This window comes from Sitophilus oryzae, unplaced genomic scaffold (genome assembly GCF_002938485.1).
Source record: "Sitophilus oryzae breed Bouriz unplaced genomic scaffold, Soryzae_2.0 scaffold_1440_pilon_pilon, whole genome shotgun sequence".
NCBI classification, from domain to species: domain Eukaryota; kingdom Metazoa; phylum Arthropoda; class Insecta; order Coleoptera; family Curculionidae; genus Sitophilus; species Sitophilus oryzae.
Genome location: NW_022146105.1, coordinates 1,321,805 through 1,344,505, shown reverse-complemented (window position 1 = coordinate 1,344,505; position 22,701 = coordinate 1,321,805). Strand labels below are relative to the sequence as shown.

Sequence of the window (22,701 nt, the reverse complement as noted above, 5' to 3'; positions counted from 1 at the left end):
TAATGGTTTCTATTTCTACAGGGTGCTCAATGCTGAAATATTATATAAACGTATAAATATATAGATAGGGAAATGCCAAATCTAAAAGTTCTATACAAAAAAAAAAACTTATTTCGCAACAAGCAATCGGCTTCATGTAAACCCTGTGTATTTATTTATTTACTAACAGGGTGCTCAATGCTGAAATATTATATAAACGTATAAATATATATACAGGGTGTTTCAAAACAAATACGAAAAACTTCAGGGGGCGATTCCTTGTTCAAAATAAAGGGTAGTTTGCTTTATAAACGTTGGGTCAAAAGTCAACCATTAGGGAGATATCGCGGTACAAAGATGGCGGAAAAATAATATTTTTATTTTTTATCTTGAAAACGAAAAGAGATAGACTAATGAAATTTTATGGAAGCATTACTGTTATGAAAACACACTTTCTGGTATTTTTTTCACTTTTTTAAAATGAATGGAAGAGGTTGAAATAACTACCCCTATCATTCTTGTTAAAGAAATTTAAAGAAAAATCTTATCAAACACATGCAAAAAAAATTAATTTTGATAGTTTAGTTTATTTAGAAACTTTTTTATTTCTTGTATTTTTTTGATAAAACTCACCGATTTGAAATTAAAAAATAAGTTAAGCATTACATGTCAGGACAAAAAACATTTTTAGATAAAGAATCTAGTGGGCAGCTGTATTTTTTTTAGGAAAAAATCTAGTCGGCCGCTGTCACTTTTTAGGATGTTTCTAATATTGTTTTATTTGACATTACCCTACTGCAATACGTTATTATCTAGATTATTATTATTATCATTATTATCACTAGATTCTTAATCTAAAAATATTTTTAGTCCTGACATGTAATGCTTTACATTTTATTTTTTAATTTCAAATCGGAGAGTTATATAAAAAAAATACAAGAGATAAAAAAGTTTCTAAACAAACTAAACTATCCAAATTAATTTTTTTGCATGTGTTTGATAAGATTTTTCTTTAAATTTCGTTAACAAGAATGATAGGGGTAGTTTATTTCCAACCCTTCCACTTACATTTTAAAAAGTGAAAAATTACCAGAAAGTAACCTTCATAACAGTGATATGCTTCCATAAATTTCATTAGTCTATCTCTTTTCGTTTTCAAGATAAAAAATAAGAACATTATTTTTCCGCCATCTTTGTACCGCGATATCTCCCTAATGGTTGACTTTTGACCCAACGTTTATGAAGCAAACTACCCTTTATTTTGAACAAGGAATCACCCCCTGAAGTTTTTCGCATTTGTTTTGAAACACCCTGTATATAGGGAAATGCCAAATGTAAAAGTTCTATACAAAAAAACTTTAGCTTATTTCGTTACAAGCAATCGGCTTCATCTAAACCCTGTATATTTATTTATTTACTACTATTTTTTTCGTATATTTAATCAAGCTGCATGTGGGCGTCTCAATATACTGACCTACACTGTACATAAATTTAACTGTATCTAGTAAAACCTTGTACACAAAGAAAGAAGGAAAGTAAGATTAAATTGATAAATTGTGGCACAAGCAATGGCTGCACACATAGGTATGGTAGTCACTGCGGTTTCTCAAACATAATATATAACACTTATTTTGTGATAAATTCATTAGATTTATTAGCAATCAATGTTACAGAACGCCATAATCTATTTGATTAGAAATAAATATATCTAACAATATCTAATGTTGACTTATAAGGTGTTAGTATTTAAAATATACGTTATTTACTTTCTTACAAATTGGTAGTGGAATATAGAATGTAGAATGTATGGGAGGGGGGGTTAGATAGATCCATAGAGGGTAGCTCTTGGTCTGATCCACTGCGACCTTCTCAGATCTATTGTGGTCCTCTTCTGATCCTTAAGTTACATTCTCCAGTCCTATAAAGTTTCTCCAGTCCTACAAAGTTTAGCAACTTGGAGACTGAACCCTCCATGTAGCTCCCTGGCAATGGCCTATCATTGCCTATTACCGAGAACCGCACATTTGCCAGGCTTCGAACCGACATAAAATGTGTTCTGTTGTTTCTTCTTCAGATTGGCAGAACCTACACATAGCATCGTTCGTCAATCCCGTTAGCTTTAGATGCCTAAGCAGCTTACAATGCCCTGTTAGTAGACCCACTACAGCTTTGACTGTCTTTCTGTCCTTGCTTATCAGGTCTACCGTGAATTTTGGCGAATGTCTACAATGAACTTTTGTTTCTCTCTGCCCTGGTGAGTTTCTCCACTAATCTATAGATTTTGGAAAGGGGGTTAATCACCGCGGCCTTACAGATCTATTGTGTCCCTCTTTCTTGAGTTATAACTTACCATACAACCTCAGGGCTTTGACAAAAGCCAGTATCTGAGACGGTTTTACACAGGTTAGTTTTCCATCTCCTTATCAAGGCTTATGGCATGTATAGTTATCGTCCCGGCGTACTCAGCGATGAGTTGTCCTTACTTAAGTCACACACAAAGAAATTCCTTGTTTTTTCTCGGTCTTAAGTTCTGGGGAATTTCTTCGAGTGTCTTAGGCCGTTGAATGATTCTTATTCCAGGTTACTGATGGAGTCTTCCAGGTTCTTATGTTGGTGAATTGGCAACCAGAGTAGGAGGACTTTATTTCTTTTGCCTAATTTGTTTAGCTTATCAAAGCATTCTTTGACCAACTTCGATTGTTGGACAAACCTTCTAAGCATTCTTGGACCAATTGATCAGATGTACGCATCTTTCGATAGCTTAGATTTCTTTCTGAAGGATGCTGAGGTAGGTGCATGGTATATATTGGTTCGGAGTTTTTAGTTTTCGACCCAAATACTCCTGTTCCTGTTCCTGCTTTGGATTTGGAAGTACCGCGTTGTGGTATTGTCTTTTAACTGCTGAGCAAACATTTCTCTCTTTCAATTCTTTTTATAGCTCAATCCTACATTGAGGTGGTATTCGTTAAAGTTGTACGTTCTTGGTATGTCATCAACAGGGAGATGGAGGAGTGGAATTTCCTTTTTGAGGGTGTTCCTGAGTTGACAATTCTTCCTGTTCTGTTTCCGTCAATGACCGTTCTAATTATTGTCGCATTGGCATATGTACCGATGACAATGTGCAGTGGTGTTAGGTCTGGAATAATCTCCATTGCTGTTGTTGGGCAGGTCTGATTCTTATGGCTTCTGTGATGCAGATGCATGTAAGTTTCTGCACTTTGCACAGGTTTTGCCTTGCTGTGCGGTGTTCTAGTTTTGTGTACCAAACACCTGCTCCAGAAATAATCATGGGTCTTACTATCATGGTGCTATTATACATTGATTTAATTAATATCAACGTCACATTTTAACTACGTCATGTGGCATTGATAATAAAATAATTGTAATTAGTGTTAGTCTGCGTCCCCCTTTAAATAATTCATTTTAGATGCAAAACCGTAAAACGGATACGTCATAAAACTTTGCGACTCCTACTAAGTTATTGCTCTCTCTTTTGTCAATTTTTTACCTGCGGCGGCGGTAAAGCCATATGTGCAACTCGGAACGTTTTATTTAATTTCCTATTATTTCCTCTAAAATATGATTAAATTGTTATACAAGTACTCGATTAAAAAAAGACTGTGTTAAAATTTTATTGAAATGCATTAATAGCGGACATGCATTTTACAATTTTGAAAAGTTGCCGTATCTTCGGGCTATATTTCGAGCGCTGTTGTCAGATTTTTTGTGCTGTAAAATAATTCTGTAAAATATTACGCAAGTTTTAAATCATACGTGTATATTTAATAGTGTTATTTATGGTCAAACTTACTTGGCCAGTGTGGAGTTTCAAATATATTATATTTAATTTGTAGTTAGAATATATAGCACATATCGATTTTTGAATGTTTATTTGTTAATTTCCCAACCAATGTACAATTTTGATATATACAGTAGATGCCAAAAGGTTCGATCAACAAATGAGTCTTTCAGGATCATAGATTATAGGCACCGTTAAGAAGTTCCTTCAAGATTCTGGTGAATTGGGATGAGTTGAAAGAACACTAGATAATTCACTGATAATATTTCTTTTTATCTATTTATTAGCGCTGGTTACAATGAGTTTGCAATTGGATATAATATTATTGTCTAGGGATTTTGCAGAGAGAGTGAATGCTCGGCTCTAGTATAGAAGCTCAGTAGTTTTAGGATTTTGTTGGCGTTGTCTACTATTTTATCTAACAGATACGATCACAGCCTTGTTTTTTCTTCTAAATTTAGTTTTTTTTTTTAAATTGGTTTGATTATCTTTTTAACCTGATATTTTGGGTATATTTTGTTATTGTAACTTCAAAATTAAAGAATTTAATAAAAAAATAGAAAAAAAACTTTATTTTTTAGGTAAAATGTTAATTGCAGTTACTTATTACATCCCCTTGTATTGATGCCACGCTACGCCGCTGGTATAGATAATAAAATATACTTTAAATATATATTTCTTCAAAAAAAAATTTTTGTATGAATACCAGTTATGGGTAAAGGAGAAATGAAGCAGTACGACAACGTTGGTTTTGTGGTAGGGTACGAAGGAGATTGTGGGGAAAAGAGGATGGTCTGATCAGTTAAACACGTTGTGGAGGTTTTGCCGCCGACGTGCTTTTCTCTCAGTTAATGATTTGTTGTGTGGGTTGGCGAAAGAAATAGACTTTAGCTCTTTTGTACAAGTTATTTTAAAGGTTCGTAATGTTTAATAGTAAACACACTACAGAGGATACGACCCGAACCTTGCTAAAGCCATAATTTCACCATTTCATTGGGTATAAACATTTTGATTTAATTTTGTTTCTTGTTCGAAATTATCAGATGCGATGCGGTAATGTTCTGGCAACATTAAATGGGGCTGTGAAACGTAACACTTAAGTATTTCCTGAAAATATTATCTTTTAGAAGGTTTTTTTAAGATATATAAACGAGATACGGCCGAAGAACAAAAAATCAGTATGAAATAATATTAACAAGACCAAAAGAGTTTATTAAAACCTAAATATAACAAGAAATCCTCGTGGGACTGCTCTCTATTGAAGTAGAAGGTTTGTGTCCATCAGCCAGTAGCTGAAGAAGTAGGATTTTGTGATTGACGGGAAAGAATTCAATATGAAATAATATTAATAACACCAAAAGAGTATATTAGAACCTAAATATAACAAGAGATCCTCGTGGGACTGCTCTCTATTGAAGTAGAAGGTTTGTGTCCATCAGCAGTTTACCATTAGCTGAAGAAGTAGGATTTTGTGGTTGAGGGGCAAAAATTCAATATGAAATAATATTAATAACACCAAAAGAGTATATTAAAACCAAAATATAACAAGAAATCCTCGTGGGACTGCTCTCTCTTGAAGTAGAAGGTTTGTGTCCATTAGCAGTTTACCATTAGCTGTAGAAGTAGGATTGTTTGGTTGACGGAAAAAAATTCAATATGAAATAATATTAATAACACCAAAAGAGTATATTAAAACCTAAATATAACAAGAAATCCTCGTAGGACTGCTCTCTATTGAAGTAGAAGGTTTGTGTCCATCAGCAGTTTACCATTGGCTGAAGAAGTAGGATTTTGTGGTTGAGGGGCAAAAATTCAATATTAAATAATATTAATAACACCAAATGAGTATATTAAAACCTAAATATAACAAGAAATCCTCGTGGGATTGGTCTCTATTGAAGTAGAAAGTTTGTGTCCATCAGCAGTTTACCATTAGCTGAAGAAGTAGGATTGTGTGGTTGAGGGGCAAAAATTCAATATGAAATAATATTAATAAAACCAAAAGAATATATTAAAACCTAAATATAACAAGAAATCCTCGTGGGACTGCTCTCTGTTGAAGTAGAAGGTTTGTGTCCATCAGCAGTTTACCATTAGCTGAAGAAGTAGGATTGTGTGGTTGACGGGAAAAAAATCAATATGAAATAATATTAATAACACCAAAAGAGTATATCAAAACCTAAATATAACAAAAAATCCTCCTAGGATTGGTCTCTCTTGAAGTAGAAGGTTTGTGTCCATCAGCAGTTTACCATTAGCTGAAGAAGTAGAATTTTGTGGTTGAGGGGCAAAAATTGAATATGAAATAATATTAATAACACCAAAAGAGTATATTAAAACCTAAATATAACAAGAAATCCTTGTGGGACTGCTCTCTATTGAAGTAGAAGGTTTGTGTCCATCAGCAGTTTACCATTAGCTGAAGAAGTATGATTTTGTGCTTGAGGGGCAAAAATTGAATATGAAATAATATTAATAAAACCAAAAGAATATATTAAAACCTAAATATAACAAGAAATCCTCGTGGGACTGCCCTCTGTTGAAGTAGAAGGTTTGTGTCCATCAGCAGTTTACCATTAGCTGAAGAAGTAGGATTTTGTGGTTAAGGGGGAAAATTCATTATAAAATAATATTAATAACACCAAAAGAGTATATTAAAACCTAAATATAACAAGAAATCCTTGTGGGACTGCCCTCTATTGAAGTAGAAGGTTTGTGTCCATCAGCGGTTTACCATTAGCTGAAGAAGTAAAATTTTGGGGCTGACGGGAAATATTCAATATGGAATAACATTAATAACACCAAAAGAGTATATTAAAACCTATATATAACAAGAAATCCTGGTGGGACTGCTCTCTATTGAAGTAGAAGGTTTGTGTCCATCAGAAGTTTACCATTAGCTGAAGAAGTAGGATTTTGTGGTTGAGGGGCAAAAATTCAATATGAAATAATATTAATAACACCAAAAGAGTATATTAAAACCTAAATATAACAAGAAATCCTTGTGGGACTGCTCTCTATTGAAGTAGAAGGTTTGTGTCCATCAGCGGTTTACCATTAGCTGAAGAAGTAAAATTTTGGGGCTGACGGGAAAATATTCAATATGGAATAACATTAATAACACCAAAAGAGTATATTAAAACCTAAATATAACAAGAAATCCTGGTGGGACTGCTCTCTATTGAAGTAGAAGGTTTGTGTCCATCAGCAGTTTACCATTAGCTGAAGAAGTAGGATTTTGTGGTTCAGGGGGAAAATTCATTATAAAATAATATTAATAACACCAAAAGAGTATATTAAAACCTAAATATAACAAGAAATCCTTGTGGGACTGCTCTCTATTGAAGTAGAAGGTTTGTGTCCATCAGCAGTTTACCATTAGCTGAAGAAGTAGGATTTCGTGCTTGAGGGGCAAAAATTGAATATGAAATAATATTAATAAAACCAAAAGAATATATTAAAACCTAAATATAACAAGAAATCCTCGTGGGACTGCTCTCTGTTGAAGTAGAAGGTTTGTGTCCATCAGCAGTTTACCATTAGCTGAAGAAGTAGGATTTTGTGGTTGAGGGGGAAAATTCATTATAAAATAATATTAATAACACTAAAAGAGTATATTAAAACCTAAATATAACAAGAAATCCTTGTAAGACTGCTGTGTAGTGATGTAGAAGGTTTATGTCCACCTGCAGTTGACGCCGGTCTGTGATACATCTCACCGAAACATTGTGTAAGATAAATCAAATAAAGAGAATTGAAGTCCGATTTTTTTTAGAAGTGATACTCAATCGTTGTTTACCATATTCAAAGAAACACATTGTATACCACAAACCGGAATTTAAATTATCTGCATCAATTTTAAGAAAGAAACAGACTAAATTATTTATTTCCTTTGCGGCATTACCAGTTGGTTCTTTTGTGCATAGTTTAATTCTTACTTTGCTTGTATTAAATTAAAGTTTAACAAAACAAGAAAGATTAAACTTTATACTTTGTACCTAAGTTGAGGCATTTAACCCAAAGTTTGGTTGATATTCTTGAGATATTCGGTTTAAAGAGAAATGAAAAAAAAAATTAAATCGTATTTTAAGAGTTACCTTAGAAATTTAAATATATATAAAGAAAGTTCAGTGTGAAGAGGAAGAGGAATAGATTATGAATTTATTCCTTTATAAAAAAAGGTTGGTAATATTACGATAATAAGCAATAATAAAATTAATAATTAGTCAAACAAGCCTACATAATTAAAATGTATAGATTTAACCGACAAATACAGACAAATATCTAAGTTATTTAATATAAAAAGAGCTTTGTAAATTGCGGTTAAAATATCTAAAAAAATAAAATAAAGAAATTAAGGAAAGCGAATTTTTCCAAGGTAAAAAATGCCTCTGGATCGAAAATGGAAAACTTTGAGGCGAAATAATTCTGAAACGGAGGCTTGGGGAGGCATAGCTCAAATGGGGGCGTTTGTAGGACTCAATTAGTTCTTTCTCTAGCGAGGCATAAATGGCAGCCTCAGTATTTACCGTTTGCGAGATATTCGCATCTTTGAGATATCTCGATTTTTTTTTGGTTTTAGATGGAATTTCCTCAGAGCTTTTGAAATCAAAGGAAGGAAAAGTAAATCGTCTTGTTGTTTAGTATCATTAATTCCCCTATACTGAAAAAAAGTATACGAAAAACGGTAAATATAAGGTTTATTTAGTTATTCTCGTCTGGAATAGTTGGGCGATAAGATCAATCTCATCAAAAACATAAAATGTCAACACTGCCAAATTTTGCAACGCAGTCTTTCCACTACAAAAATTGGTGAGCTCTCATTTATTTTTGATTTATTTCATATACGGGTGGTCCGAACTGTATTCCGAAAATTTAAAAAAATCGTAACTCCAAAATTACAGTAGCTAGCGAAACGCGGTTTTCAATTTAATATTAGGAATAATATTTGCAACAAAATTTGTAATAACATCAAAATCAGTCAAAGTCGCAGTTTTTGAGATAAAAAAAATTGAAAAAATTTCTTCACTTTGAAACTAAAAGAATTGCCTACAAACTTTTTATTAACATATTTTAGTATGGGCGGCTATACGTGCCTCCCGGCGCCATTTTTTTTTCTAATTTCATTTTGAGACCTACTTTATTGGTGGCTGTATTTATTCCTAAATTTATTTATTCACAAACTAATAATATTAAATATTAGTATAAACATTTTTCGATAAATGATATAACAAAACCACGACTGAATAATAACAAAAACATATACAATTATTATTATTACCGTGCAGTAACATAGATTATAGAATTTATGTACTGAAATTAATAAAAACTGCATTGAATTATTGCAGCTTTCACCTGCATATAATGGGCTTCCCTGTGAACAAAAATATCTTAATAAATAGGCACCTGAATGCGACTGTATAATAGTGACTTTATTAAGAAGACATAATTTTATACTAGACATGCTACGAGGCGTAGAATTTTGTAAATAACAATAAAATAAAATGTGTATTATAAGTTTGATAAAAAAATTATACATCAGAAAAGAAAATACAACCTGCTAAAAATGGAGAAACACTGTATTTACCGTCTTCGAAAATATTATTTCACTTAAATTACCTATTGTGATTTCCGTTTTTCCTTCCAAATATATTATAAATAGACAGCATAATTCTGCTGCATTGCCTATTCAGAACTAAGCATAAGAATATTTATGAATAGCTGGCATTTATTTTCAACTCAATTAGAGGTGTTTTTTTACAGTGGGATTTAAAATTAAGTGTCGACATCAAAGCGGACACCTTTAATACAGGATGATCTAAGATTTCCATAGTTATTTTTATCCAAACTGAAGTACTTCCTGTTCTAAAATAAGTGGGTACTATTTATATACAGGGACATAAATCAATATGTCACAATATTGTTAAAAGGTGTTTCTTTTTCTAAATATGATCGCTTCTCGATGATTTATTAAGCCAGAACATTTAATTAATAAAATAGACTTGAATAATATAGTGACTGGTTTCCAGTTATAGATAGATACGATATTTTAAATTAATTTTACGAAAATAGACTATATTTTGTCTAGTGTCTGTATTTTATAAAATAAATAAATATAGTTCATATCAAATTTAAAGTATTGTTAAAAAATTATGTATAAATTGATGTTATTCTATTAGTAAAATAAGCAATGTGCCTTATTTTCATAAATATTTAGACTTACATATGCTCAATAAATACCAATTTTGGTTCGGTTTGGTTTAGGAATTGCTTATATATTGTTATGAATTGCTTGTTATTATATATAAGATGTATCAATTTATCATATCAATTATGGAGTGTCGCTTTTTGGCAGTATTAAAAAAAATCCATCTATTTTTGACTTACCCTGTATAAACCAAGCAGTTTATTCTATTTTGGTATGATTATTTTTGAAGAATATATATCTAAAATACTTGCAGTTAAAAAGCATAATTTATTTGCGCTTTTGAAATTTTTAGGAGCTTTAAATGTGTAGAAACTGCAAAGTAAAAATGGTCATATATTTAAAATCACTCGGTATTGGCCATGGCATGATTAGTTTTGAAGAAGGCACTATCTAAGATACTTCCAGTTAGAAAGCATAATTTATTTGCGCTTTTTTCAATTTTTAAGAGATTTAAATGTGTAGAAACTGCAATATAAAAATGGTCATATTTTTAAAACCACTCGGTATTGGTCATGGCATGATTAGTTTTGAAGAAGACACTTTCTAAAATACTTCTAGTTAAAAAAGCATAATTTATTTGCGCTTTTTCAATTTTTAGTAGCTTTAAATGTGTAGAAACTGCAATATAAAAATGGCCATATTTTTAAAATCACTCGGTATTGGTCATGCTATGGTTAGTTTTTTGAAGAAGTTACTCTCTACAAAACTTCCAGTTAAAAAGCATAATTTATTTGCGCTTTTCAAATTTTTAGGAGCTTTAAATGTGTAAAAACTGCAAAATAAAAATGGTCATATTTTAAAATCACTCGGTATTGGTCATGCTATGGTTAGTTTTTTGAAGAAAAGTTACTGTCTACAAAACTTCCAGTTAAAAAGCATAATTTATTTGCGCTTTCCAAATTTGTAGGACCTTTAAATGTGTAGAAACTGCAAAATAAAAATGGTAATATTTTTAAAATCACTCGGTATTGACCATGGCATGATTAGTTTTGAAGGAGGACTATCTAAAATACTTCCAGTAAAAAATCATAATTAATTTAGGCTTTTGCGATTTTTTAAGAGGTTTAAGTGTGTAGAAACTGCAATATAAAAATGGTCATATTTTTAAAACCACTCGGTATTGACCATGGTATGATTAGTTTTGAAGGAGATAGTATCTAAAATGCTTCCAGTTAAAAAGCATAATTTATTTGCGCTTTTGAAATTTTTAGGAGCTTTAAATGTGTAGAAACTGCAAAATAAAAATGGTAATATTTTTAAAATCACTCGGTATTGACCATGGCATGATTAGTTTTGAAGGAGGCACTTTCTAAAATACTTCCAGTGAAAAATCATAATTAATTTAGGCTTTTGCAATTTTTTAAGAGGTTTAAATGTGTAGAAACTGCAATATAAAAATAGTCATATTTTTAAAATCACTCGGTATTGGTTAAGGCAATACATTATTTTTGTTAAAATATTTTTGCAATGAATAAAAAAATAGATTATTCTATTTAATATATTATAATTTTATAACCTTAGTGTCAAATATATTTGAATTACCTTTTATAGGTGGGAAGTGTATTCTTAAAATAGTGCACTATTATTGTTTACATAATAATATTTTATATGTGTGTCTGTTCTTAGTTCATAACTATTCAGTCAAGTCACAGCGCCTTACTGAATGTCATGCGGAAAAATGTTTCCGAGTTTTTATCAACAATTTTGCGGAAATACTTGTGCCCGAGCGAATCTTTTTATAGTGCCTTCTTCCAAATAATTTGTTACATCTATTAAAAGGGTAAGTTTTTCGAAATATTTGTTTATTTACGATATTTTAGTAATTTTATAGTTGAGTTTTTTTAACCAAAATCGGCGACGCGTCATTCGTTTGTTTCGCGTTGGCAGCCTTTGACTACCTATATCCTTCAAAAGTTTTAGATTTAACGATACGTGTTACTCTAAAGATTTCACTTTTCTCATACTTTATTATTCAAATGATCAGACATAAAATCGATTATCACAATTACTGCACTATTTTAAATGGGTCCACTTTAATAAGTTTTTTTCCAAATACAGAAAATGTGTTTAAACTGTCTAGGATATTAAAAGTAGTTACAAATGTTTGAAGAACTCTTTAATACTTTTTATATATTACCATAATTTTCTTATTTTGTCAAATTTGGAAAGCAATAAAACTTTTCTACCTCAATCAGATACTAATAGTTTTCGTAAACAAGCAAATTTACATAAAAATGTGTGTTAATCTACGGGGTGTTAATTATATATACAGCCAAAACTTCAAAGAGTGAACTCACAACTCATATAAACAGATATTAAATAAAATTGTTAAAATACAGGGTGTAAAAACTCTTGAAACATCGTTTTTTCTTAATATTTTTATTTAAAATTCATTATAAAACCTATAAATTTGAGAATTGTTTCTTGTATATAAAAAATAATATTATTGAGACATAATATGTTACTCTTTCTCATATATTTTGTTGGATTATTTCCAGTTTCGTATAAATTATAATAAAGTAATACATTAATGTTACAAGACCAGAACATATCAATATTTATTTCCAAACTGAAGCATTAAATATTAAAATAACATTGGAACTATCTATGTATCAAATATTTTTAGCCTACACACCGTACTGTACCTTGATTTTAAGACCATAAAATGTATTTCTATAAAGAAATGTTGTTTCAGTGTGTCGGTACATACAGTATACACCAAACCTTATTTACTCTTTTGACGTAGAGATGTTTAATGTATTGTATAAGAAGTCACAGGAAATTTTATAAAATAACTGTTATAAAGATGTCTCTATTTTTATTGTTTATATATTATATGCCTATGATTAAATGTTCTCAAATTTATAAATTGAATTAAGTTCAGTATTTTAGTTATTTTTAAAGTAAAATATATTTTTTTGACATTTACTTTGTAATCTGAAATCTATTTTGTTTCAAATAATTAGGTTTAGTTTTAATGGTCAAATAAACACATTAATGTTGTGTACATCTATGTTAGTTTCAGAATAGAAACTGTACTATTTGTAAATGAAACGGCAGTTTGGTGAGTTTAAACTACTTAAAAGACCAAAAGGTGTGTTTAGAAACCGAATTAACTATTCATGATTAACTAGGAAATTTATATTTGCGGATTTAATTAAAAAAGTTATAACAAAATATGTTTTGTTGTACACAGGACTGTTAAATATAAAAAAATGAAATTAGTAAAATAGTTAGAAGCCTCTTATTAACAAAAACATATCCTAAAATAGAGCTGCTGCTAGTTAGAGTACTATTGGAGCCTTTTAGGACTTAGGAATTTTAAATATTTTTTCTTAATATCTGTCACAATTGCAATTTTATATATTTTTTTGTTTATCTTTAATTCTGTAGATAATTCATCATCATTTTCAACCAAACCAAACCTGGGTCTTTTGTCCTATCTAGTCTATTCTTTTACGGTCTCTTTTGGTTATTCCCAGCATATTCCTAGCATTTTAAGTGTTTTAAGTTCGCATGCATAGGTCATGACTGGTAGTATACAGTGGTGGCCAAAAGTATGGAAACTTTTTACTTTTTAAAATATCACAGAAAATATTGCTATGCTTAAACTCTCAGGAATATAAATGAACAGCTTATCAGCAAATAAAAGTATTCCAAAAATTACACAGCGAAAAAAATCTGTTTAGCAGTTTTTGTAGGAGAACAATAGATTTCTTGTGGCCAAAAGTATGGAAACCATAAATAAATACATTAAAATTATTTAGTTTAAGCTGATAAACGGTACGATTTGCTTCAGATAAATATAAACATCATGCCCAAGTCTAAATATTTCTCTACGGATTTAAAAAATAAAATAGTTAAATTATACAAGAGCGGTTATAAACAAATTCAAATAAGTAAAAATTTAAACATTTTAAAAGGCACCGTTTCGAAAATAATTCGTAAATTTAATAAAACAGGAAACGTTTCAACAGCTTTTAAGTCAGGAAGACCAAGAAAGTTGTGCAACAGGACAATGAAAGTAACGAAGAGAATATCAATGGGAGATCCAAGAAAAACATCCACAGACATTTCTCGAGAAATGGGTGAAAGAGGAATATCGGTGTCTGCACGCACAGTGAGAAGAAGGTTGGATGACATGGGACTTTTTGGAAGAGTTGCGGTGAAGAAACCACTAATATCAAAGAAAAATAGGATGGCCCGCTTTAAATTTGCTCAAGATCATCTCACCTGGTCTTATCAGAAATGGAATACTGTACTGTTTAGCGACGAAAGCAAGTTTCAACTGTTTGGTAGTGACGGCAGACGTTATGTCCGAAGACCAAAAGGTACACGGTACAGCCATAAGTACCAGATGCCCACAGTAAAACATGGGGGTGGGAGTGTAATGATATGGGGGTGTTTTTCTCGCTCAGGTGTTGGTCCTCTTGTTAAAATTGATGGGATAATGGACCGTTTTTTGTACAAGTTATTACGACAAGTAAGACATATTGGAGAATAATATGCTGCCTCATGCTGATGAAGAAATGCCACTCAGATGGTTGTTCCAGCAAGACAATGATCCCAAGCACAACTCTCGGTTTGTTCAAAATTGGTTAAATGAACATAATGTTCCACTAATGGATTGGCCCTCACAGTCTCCGGATCTTAACCTCATAGAAAATTTATTGGACCATTTGGATAGCAAAATTCGAAGCCATTCCAAATAAAGATGAATTATGGGAAGTGCTAAAAACTGAATGGGCGGCCATTTCCAGTAAAGATTGTACGAGATTGATCGATTCGATGCCACGAAGATGTAGAGAAGTAATTAATTCAAAGGGATATTCCACTAAATATTAGTAATTTTTATATTATCTTGAATTTTAATAAACATTCTTCTTAAGTTTCCATACTTTTGACCAAGAAAATATTCCTAATTTGTTATATATTTTTTGATAGCTGTAATTTTTTATTTAAATGTATTAGGTTTTGTAGGAAATTATTTGTAGGTCACGATTATATAAGTCGTTTTATTTCATATTAAAAAAGTTGACAAATTAAAAAAGTTTCCATACTTTTGGCCACCACTGTACATTGGTCGAATGTTTTCTTCTTTAGATAAAGTGGCATTCTAGGTTGTAGATATTTATACTGTCAAAACGCTTTTGGCGTAAATATCTAGAACTATTTATTAATTTATTACTTTTTTCATGTTGTTTTAAGAAGGGAAACTATGCCTATGAAATTTTAAGTCTGTCTGATCAAGTCATTAACAAAGAGTTTGCCAAAAAAAACCTTGTATGATTCATGCCAAAAAAAAACGACGATTAGATATTGCAGTTCTTTCCAAACTTCTAACGTAAGATGCCTTGGACACGCTGTATATTTTACAGTGGCATTTCACTCAAAACCCTCTTCTAACTATCCACTTTAGTCTTGTTCGAAACAAAATTAACAACGAGTGACTATATTCTACATATATAAACTAAACTATCCAAAGGCATGTTAATATTTTGCGTGAAAGTTTCGTTAAGTTTGAGGCAAAATATTAAATTCCCTTGACTTAGGAAAAACATTATATATGCAAATGTATCTGCAATTATTAAATGAAGATGTCAGAACTTGAGACGGTAATGACCCTAGGCGATAGTTTAAATTTATCCAAGTTAATCTTGCAGCAAAATGAAGTTAGACATAAAGCACGGTAATTTTCTTATTGCGAATATATTTCATATAAGATAGTGTCATTCATATGCGAGATTTTACTGTGATACACCTTTAACAATATCAAATAACAATTTTATGCCTTATGGCCGTCGGGAGAAAATGTATTAAGTATTATTGTATATAGTAGGTGGTCAGGAAAGTAGAAACACTCGGTATAACTTATATTTAATCGCGTTTGCTCGTAAGGTAACTGGTAGCTATGTAGGTTTTTAGCTATGGGCAATATATTTTATTTATATTCTTTAATGTAACTGTTTATATTTATAGGGCTTTCCTTGTCATAAAAACCTGTAAAAAAATTTCTGTCATAAAATTTATACAATATATTAATATTATTAATAATATAATTTTTGCTAAATCATACAGCAGTATCTAATTATGACAAAAAATTATCCAAAAATGGAACATGCATCTCTACTTAACACGATCCTTTTTCCAAGAATTTGAATTACTTGCTGTTTTAGAGACGTTGTAATTAATAAATAATTATTAAATAATATATTGCTTCAGTCTGTTTTAGTAACACTTGTTTCTTTTTTATTTCAGAATTTTAGTATAGATACAAACACTAGCTAGATACAAACACTAGCTCACATTGCAGAGATGAAGTGATCGATATTTATTGTGATATTTTATTATCAACTGGTGTCATTTCTGGTACATGGTGGAAAATTTGCTGTTATACTGCTTCTGGAGGAGTTTTTCCTTAGGATGGACGTTATGGGTAGCGGATAGAGATCTTTCTATCAGGGAAAAATGAATCGATCCTGCCCTCCGCAGATTCCAGGCCATCTTTGACCCGGAAAGCTAGTATCTTCTAGGGTCCGTTATCCAGAGGTATGGATAAGGACCATCCTGGAAGTTTTTGTTTGTTTGAGGACACCTTTTCGTGCCACTGGCCATTGTCACGTGAAAGTGTTTACACTGTACTACCACCATGTCAATGCTGGCATATTTATGGTACTGGTGCCAGCTACTGGATACTTGTAAATTAGCCTTAATGGTGAGTCGGAGAAACAGCAAATTATATTCAAGTATAATGTTAGTGATGTAAGTCTGACATGTATTTATTTCTTTATCTTTTATGTTTTAATAATCAGTTATAGTTGTAGGATTTCTTGAATAATTTATGAATTGTTGATATGGCTTCGGATATATCCAGGCGTCGATTCTGATGTACGAACTGTCCAGATTTATTGTACGATTTTAAATTCGATTGGAAGTAAAGTGTTTACACTGTGCTACCACTATCCCAATGCTGGCATATCAGTAATACTGGCGCCAAGCTACTGGATACTTGTTAATTCGCCTTAATAATGTGATTAATGTTAGTGATGTAAGTCTGACATGGCATTTATTATTTTATTTCTTATGTTTTAATATTAAATTATTTTTTAGGATTTCTTGAATAATTTATGATGTGTTGATGTGGCATCGAATACATCCAGGCTTTGATTCTAATGTACGAACTGTCCAATCATCACTTTGCGGCCATGTTGAATTTGGAAAAGTTAATGTTAAGATAACCTAAGAATATGAGCTGAGCTGTGCTAGCCAAATGGATGTCTTTCGGGATATTCATTTGGGGGCTTGGTCGGTTCATCCTGGTAGATTCTGGGTATTGGGTCGCGAGTGATAGTCAATTTTTAACTCGTATTTAAAGAGGTAAGCAAACTTGATATCATATACCATATGGTTAAAAAGTTTTATGATCAAGCTGGCAGCCAATGCCAAACATATTATTCTAATGTAATCTTCTCACAGAATTTTTTTGCTTAGTTTTTAGCATTCTAGTGCTTATTTTAAAAAAAAAATTAAAAATACCTCCACTATATCAATATCAAGTATTTTTGTACCATTCTTTCAATAAATTATTTAAGCTATTTTTATCATTAATAATACGATCACCTTGGGTGTTCTGCTAAAATACCTATAATAGTTGATTTGTATTTCTTTTTAGTAACAATTGCTCGAAAGAAGTTTGTCATTGAAACCATCTATAATGAGGTACTGCGACTGATGCAGCTCTAAATCGAAGATCTTGGAGATAAATTCCATTGGTTTATAAGTCCAGAACGAGACTGAACCAGGTGTGTTATACGAGTATTTCATTTTCTTAATTTCCAACTAACAATTTTTCTCTATTGTTTCAGGTTAGTGCTAGGCCTAGTTTAGATATAGTCGGCCTTCGTGAGTATCTAATAGTGAATATAGGCCCTCTTAGATGTGCGTTATTGAAGTCGGAATTATTCGAAAAATTAAACAGCTTTTTTTGCTGTCGGTCGAGGTCCGTTATGATTGTTTTCTTTAATTATTTTCTTCAGATAGCTTTAGGTGTGAGACGATCTCTAAGAGGACTAACGTTCTCCTTATAAGTCCTCAAGAAGTAAAGAAGATGGAGTTGAACTCTAAAGGGGGTTAATGTCGCCCTTATGAGTCTTCACGGATAAATGGAGGGAGGAAGACTAATTTAATAAAGGATAAAAGTAAGTGTATTTTTTTTTCTTATTAGAGCTAAATTATTTTCTAAGTTATTAGAAAATACTTGAGGCGTCAAGATGCAAAACTCGCCTTGTCCATTTAAAGAAAAATGGCATAATGACATATATTAATAGTGGACCTTTTTTTATAGGAATATTTTTAGGGGTAGTATATTTCGACCTCAGAGACGCGTTTATGAAGTATTTTCCGGTAAAAAAAAATTGAAAATTTGGAATTTTTTAAAAAATGTTTTGGATTTTTTTTTAGTTAAAAAACATAATTTGTTGATAATATGGCAACATAGGTTGTAGATTAAATTTACAAGAATGAAAATCCAGAAAAGATCCAGTTATTCTCAAAATATTAGCAAAAAATCTTTTTTTTTTGGAAATTTTCTAAATAAAATAACTCTTTAAGTTATTTTGGATTTATTTGCAAAAGGTTAAAGAGAAAATATGCTTTTTTATCGAGATATATCTACCAGCCCTGAAAATATTTGCGCTTATTAAAGACCCTGTATTATAGTTATACTAACAACTAAACATTTTTTTCTGCATCTAATATCTAGGGAACACTTGAGATGAAGTTTCTTTTTGTAAAAGATGCAAAAGAGATTGGCACCCGTGGAAAATATATCACCTATTCAGAATTGTTCACTATAGAGAAGAAAAGTGTGAAGTTAGTAAGACGTATTAATTAGAGAATCTAGTAGCAGTTGGCCACTTATTGTTTTCCTAAGACTGTATAAGGTTAGTGACATTCAGCACATCATTGTTATGCCTACACATTTTGATGTTTTTTAGCAACTGTGCCACGAAAAGATGACCCTCCTTGCAAAAATTTGAAGATGACAGGTGACTGTGAAGCAATAAATACAAAAAAAGTGGTAAGTCTAATTATTATGAATAATTGGTAACTATTTTTAATGATTTATTGATTGAAGCAACGCAAATTTTATTAATGTGATGTTTATGTATTAAAATAAATAAATAATTGTGCTACAATTTAAAGTAATATAACATTATTTAATTTAAATGCACATTATATAAATCATACGGTATTAAGTCAAAGCAACACCTGCAAATTGTTCTAATTGTTGAGAAAACATATGTTTCAGGTGTATATTAAACGTTTTCTGAAAGGTTCTTTGAAAAAACAAGAAATAATTCATAATCATTACACATTTCGTACAGAGCATGTCTTGGGGAAAATAATTACTATATTTAAATTTAAATATGAAATGCCTGGAATGGATAATATCTAAGAACTTTATTTTTAATGGTCCGTAAATAAATATATAATAGTGTTTTAATTTAATAAATTTTAGTAAATAATAATTTAAATAATGCTTTTGACATATTCTAACACAAAAGGCGTCAGTTTTTGTATAGGTATTACTAAATATTTTATTACTATACTATTTTTGTTAGTTTTTGAAAAAAATCCTCCTCATCATCATCACTTTCAGCTTATTCAACCATTTCCAGTTATGGTGTGGCCTCCCTCACATATTCAGATACTCTCTTTGTAGTTGGGCCCATTGCTGTCTATTATTGGCTATGCAGGCCCAAGTTATCCCTGCTAATTTCTTAATATCATGATCCCATCTCAGGTTCCGTCTTCTTCTAGGTCTCTTAATTCCTCTTACCTCTTAATGGTACCTAATGGGTACCATTCTTTAATTTTTGTGGTTCATCTATCGTCCGTTCTTCTTGCCAGGCTTCAAGTGGCAATGTCCTGCCCATTGCCACTTGAGGGATATGACTTTGTGGATGACATCTATTACATTTTCAAGGTCTTTTGTCGTAGCCACTCTATTCTTTTACGGTCTCTCTTGATTATTCCCAGCATATTTCGTTCTTTTGAGCGCTGTGCGACCTGCAGTTTTCTTATGATGTCCGTTTTAAGTATCCAGGTTTTGCATGCATATGTCTCTGTCATATGTCTCATCACCCTGTATTCTTACCCTGTATATATATTCTTCTATTTCCAGTGTTGTGTTATTTATTAAAATGCCTTCTTTCCACTAGTTCGTTGTACAGGGTGGGTCAAATTCGACGCTTTTAAATGGAAATACCCTTTTCTATAGGAGATAGACAAAAACTAATATCGGTGTCTGGAGATCAATTTTTGTCAAAAACATGATGGTGAAAACCACATATCATACCGTTTCGGAGTTACGGGGTGTTTTTCAAAAATATGCATTTTTAACAAATCGCTGTAACTTTTTTGCTATGGAAAATTTTGTATCTTTATGAAAACATTTCCAAAGCACCTTTTTACGTGGAATTTAATGGTTTAAGTATAATTTTTTTAAAATTAATAATTTAAGAATTATCAACAGAAAATTTGATTTTTTATATGGGACACGCTGTATATTTTTAATTTATTGAAAATAATTTAAAATTATCTTTCCAAAAATATAACACACACACTTTTGCTAGATTCCTCTTCGAGATATAGAGTATATAAAAATTTGCCCGCTTTAAATAAGTAGGCTTTGAACGGCACCGGCTGTAATGCAAAAAAATTTAGCTGTGAGCATCAATTAAAACGAAAATAATATTTGCTATGAGAGATGCAGAATTTTATGACAATTTAAAATATATTTAACCAACATCAACACATTTAAACTATATCTATTAACAATAAAAATAAATAGCAAACCAAGACATCAGATTTTGCTACAGGTGTTCGACATATCGACCCTCTTCTGTTATGGACAGACGGGACAGTTTTTGAAAATTTCTCGCGGAATTAATTTACTCAGTGGGGGTGAAAGATACCCTCTCATAACTGCTTATACTTAAAGTATTTTTAATTATTGTCTAGATTATACGGAAGATAAGGAACCTTTATTCTTCCGCAAAAATATCCATAGGATTAGATATATGGGCACTAAGTCAGGCGGCCTCGACGGCCAACGTCTGGGATCGTGGTTAGCTATCCAATTATTCTTGAAATTGGCTGCAAAAATTTGCTGCTAACTTCAGCTTTCAGAGGCGGTGCTGTTGTCTTGCTGGAAAAATATGTTTTCGAGTTCCATTAAGGGCATATCACCAATAAGGGGTCCAAAGCCTACTAGTTAAAAGTGGCGAACTTAAAAATTCTGTATTTCGAAGGGGATTATAACAAAATATCAAGTGTGCTATATTTTTGGAAAGGTACCGTAAAATGGGGTGAATAGAAACAGTTTCGTAGGCTATTAGCGATATACCGGTTGATAAAAATGTGGTATAATTCTCCCGAATATTTTAAAACATGGGTCTTTGTTTGTTCTTTGCGTATACATATAATTTGACTTTTGAAATATATGCGTATAAATATTAAATAAAAATAACATTTGTGTTTCTATTCACCTGCTATTCGGGAGAATAGAAACACACATTGATGTTAAGGTTTTTATCTATTCTACTTCCAACAAGGTGATTAGAAACAGTAAATTATTACATATTTAAGTAGGTTTAACAATAATTAACATTGAATAATAACTATTTTTAATCAAAAACATTTATTTTTTTTATGAAATACAAAAATATAGTAAACCTATTCTAAGCATCTTATATCAAAGTCAAATTCTTTAAGGCCTCTTCTAAACTCTTCAGGAGGATTAAGCTTCCCAATAATTTGGGTATATTCAAATTCAGAGATATCTGGAATATTGGGCAATCCATAAATGTATCCTTTAAAGTCCCTTGAATCTCTTTCGCGATAAAATTCTCCCTCAAAGTTGCCGTTTCCAATAAGGGCTCTTACTCTTCCTATATAAGGTTTCTTATTTGAAGTAGAACTACAAGCCTTTGTTGTGCTTACAAAAAAATTAACAACTAGCCAATCACCTTCTCGAATGTCCTCTTTGTTTATTTTAAATGGGTAAATAGTGGTGGACTTTGTTGAAATTGAGCTTGTTCATTCCTTTCATAGACACAGATCCAGCAGATGTACTATAAATAGACTTGTTCATTTAAGCACAATAAATCCAAATGTTCTGAAAAAAGAAAACAAAAGTATGAGGTGAATAGAAACAGTGTTTCTATTCACCACACAACCTAAAAAAAGTGTTTTATTTACAAAAACTATTATTTTTGAAAAGTTTATACAGTTGATTAGAATTATCAATTGAGTACCATGAAAAAATACATATAATATAACAACTTACATGTACCAGCTTATGTATTACTTTAAAAATAAATATTTTATTTATAAAGTTTTCGCGCCATACAAAATAGGTGATAAATCGATCTCACATTTATTGATCAGCTGATTGACAGAAACAGTGCTGCCACAGATAAAAATATAGTTTTTACATTTTATTATGTATTACCAATGATAGAAAAATTAGATATGTCGACTCTTTTTACTTTGAATATTTTTAATCGTGATTTGATTTTTTTCAGAAATGTTGTTTCTATTCACCACTATGTTTCTATTCACCCCATTTTACGGTACTTTTAAATTCTTTTCAGTTAATTAAAAATATAGAGGGTGTCCCAAATAAAAAAATATTTTTTCTGTTGATAAC

At 31.1% G+C, this 22,701-nt stretch overlaps 1 protein-coding gene across 1 annotated transcript in view; it reads left to right on the top strand.

Annotated features, from left to right (window-relative positions):
• Nucleotides 1-11,641: 11,641 nt before the first annotated feature.
• LOC115876692 (agrin-like) overlaps nt 11,642-22,701 on the top strand; it is a 272,204-nt gene continuing 261,144 nt past the window's right edge. The window contains exons 1-8 of the mRNA XM_030892575.1: nt 11,642-11,766; nt 16,245-16,748; nt 16,811-17,034; nt 17,097-17,363; nt 17,659-17,788; nt 17,852-18,184; nt 18,748-18,928; nt 18,983-19,065. The gene's annotated coding sequence lies outside the window, so the exon portion shown is untranslated. The remainder of the gene's footprint in view (nt 11,767-16,244; nt 16,749-16,810; nt 17,035-17,096; nt 17,364-17,658; nt 17,789-17,851; nt 18,185-18,747; nt 18,929-18,982; nt 19,066-22,701) is intronic.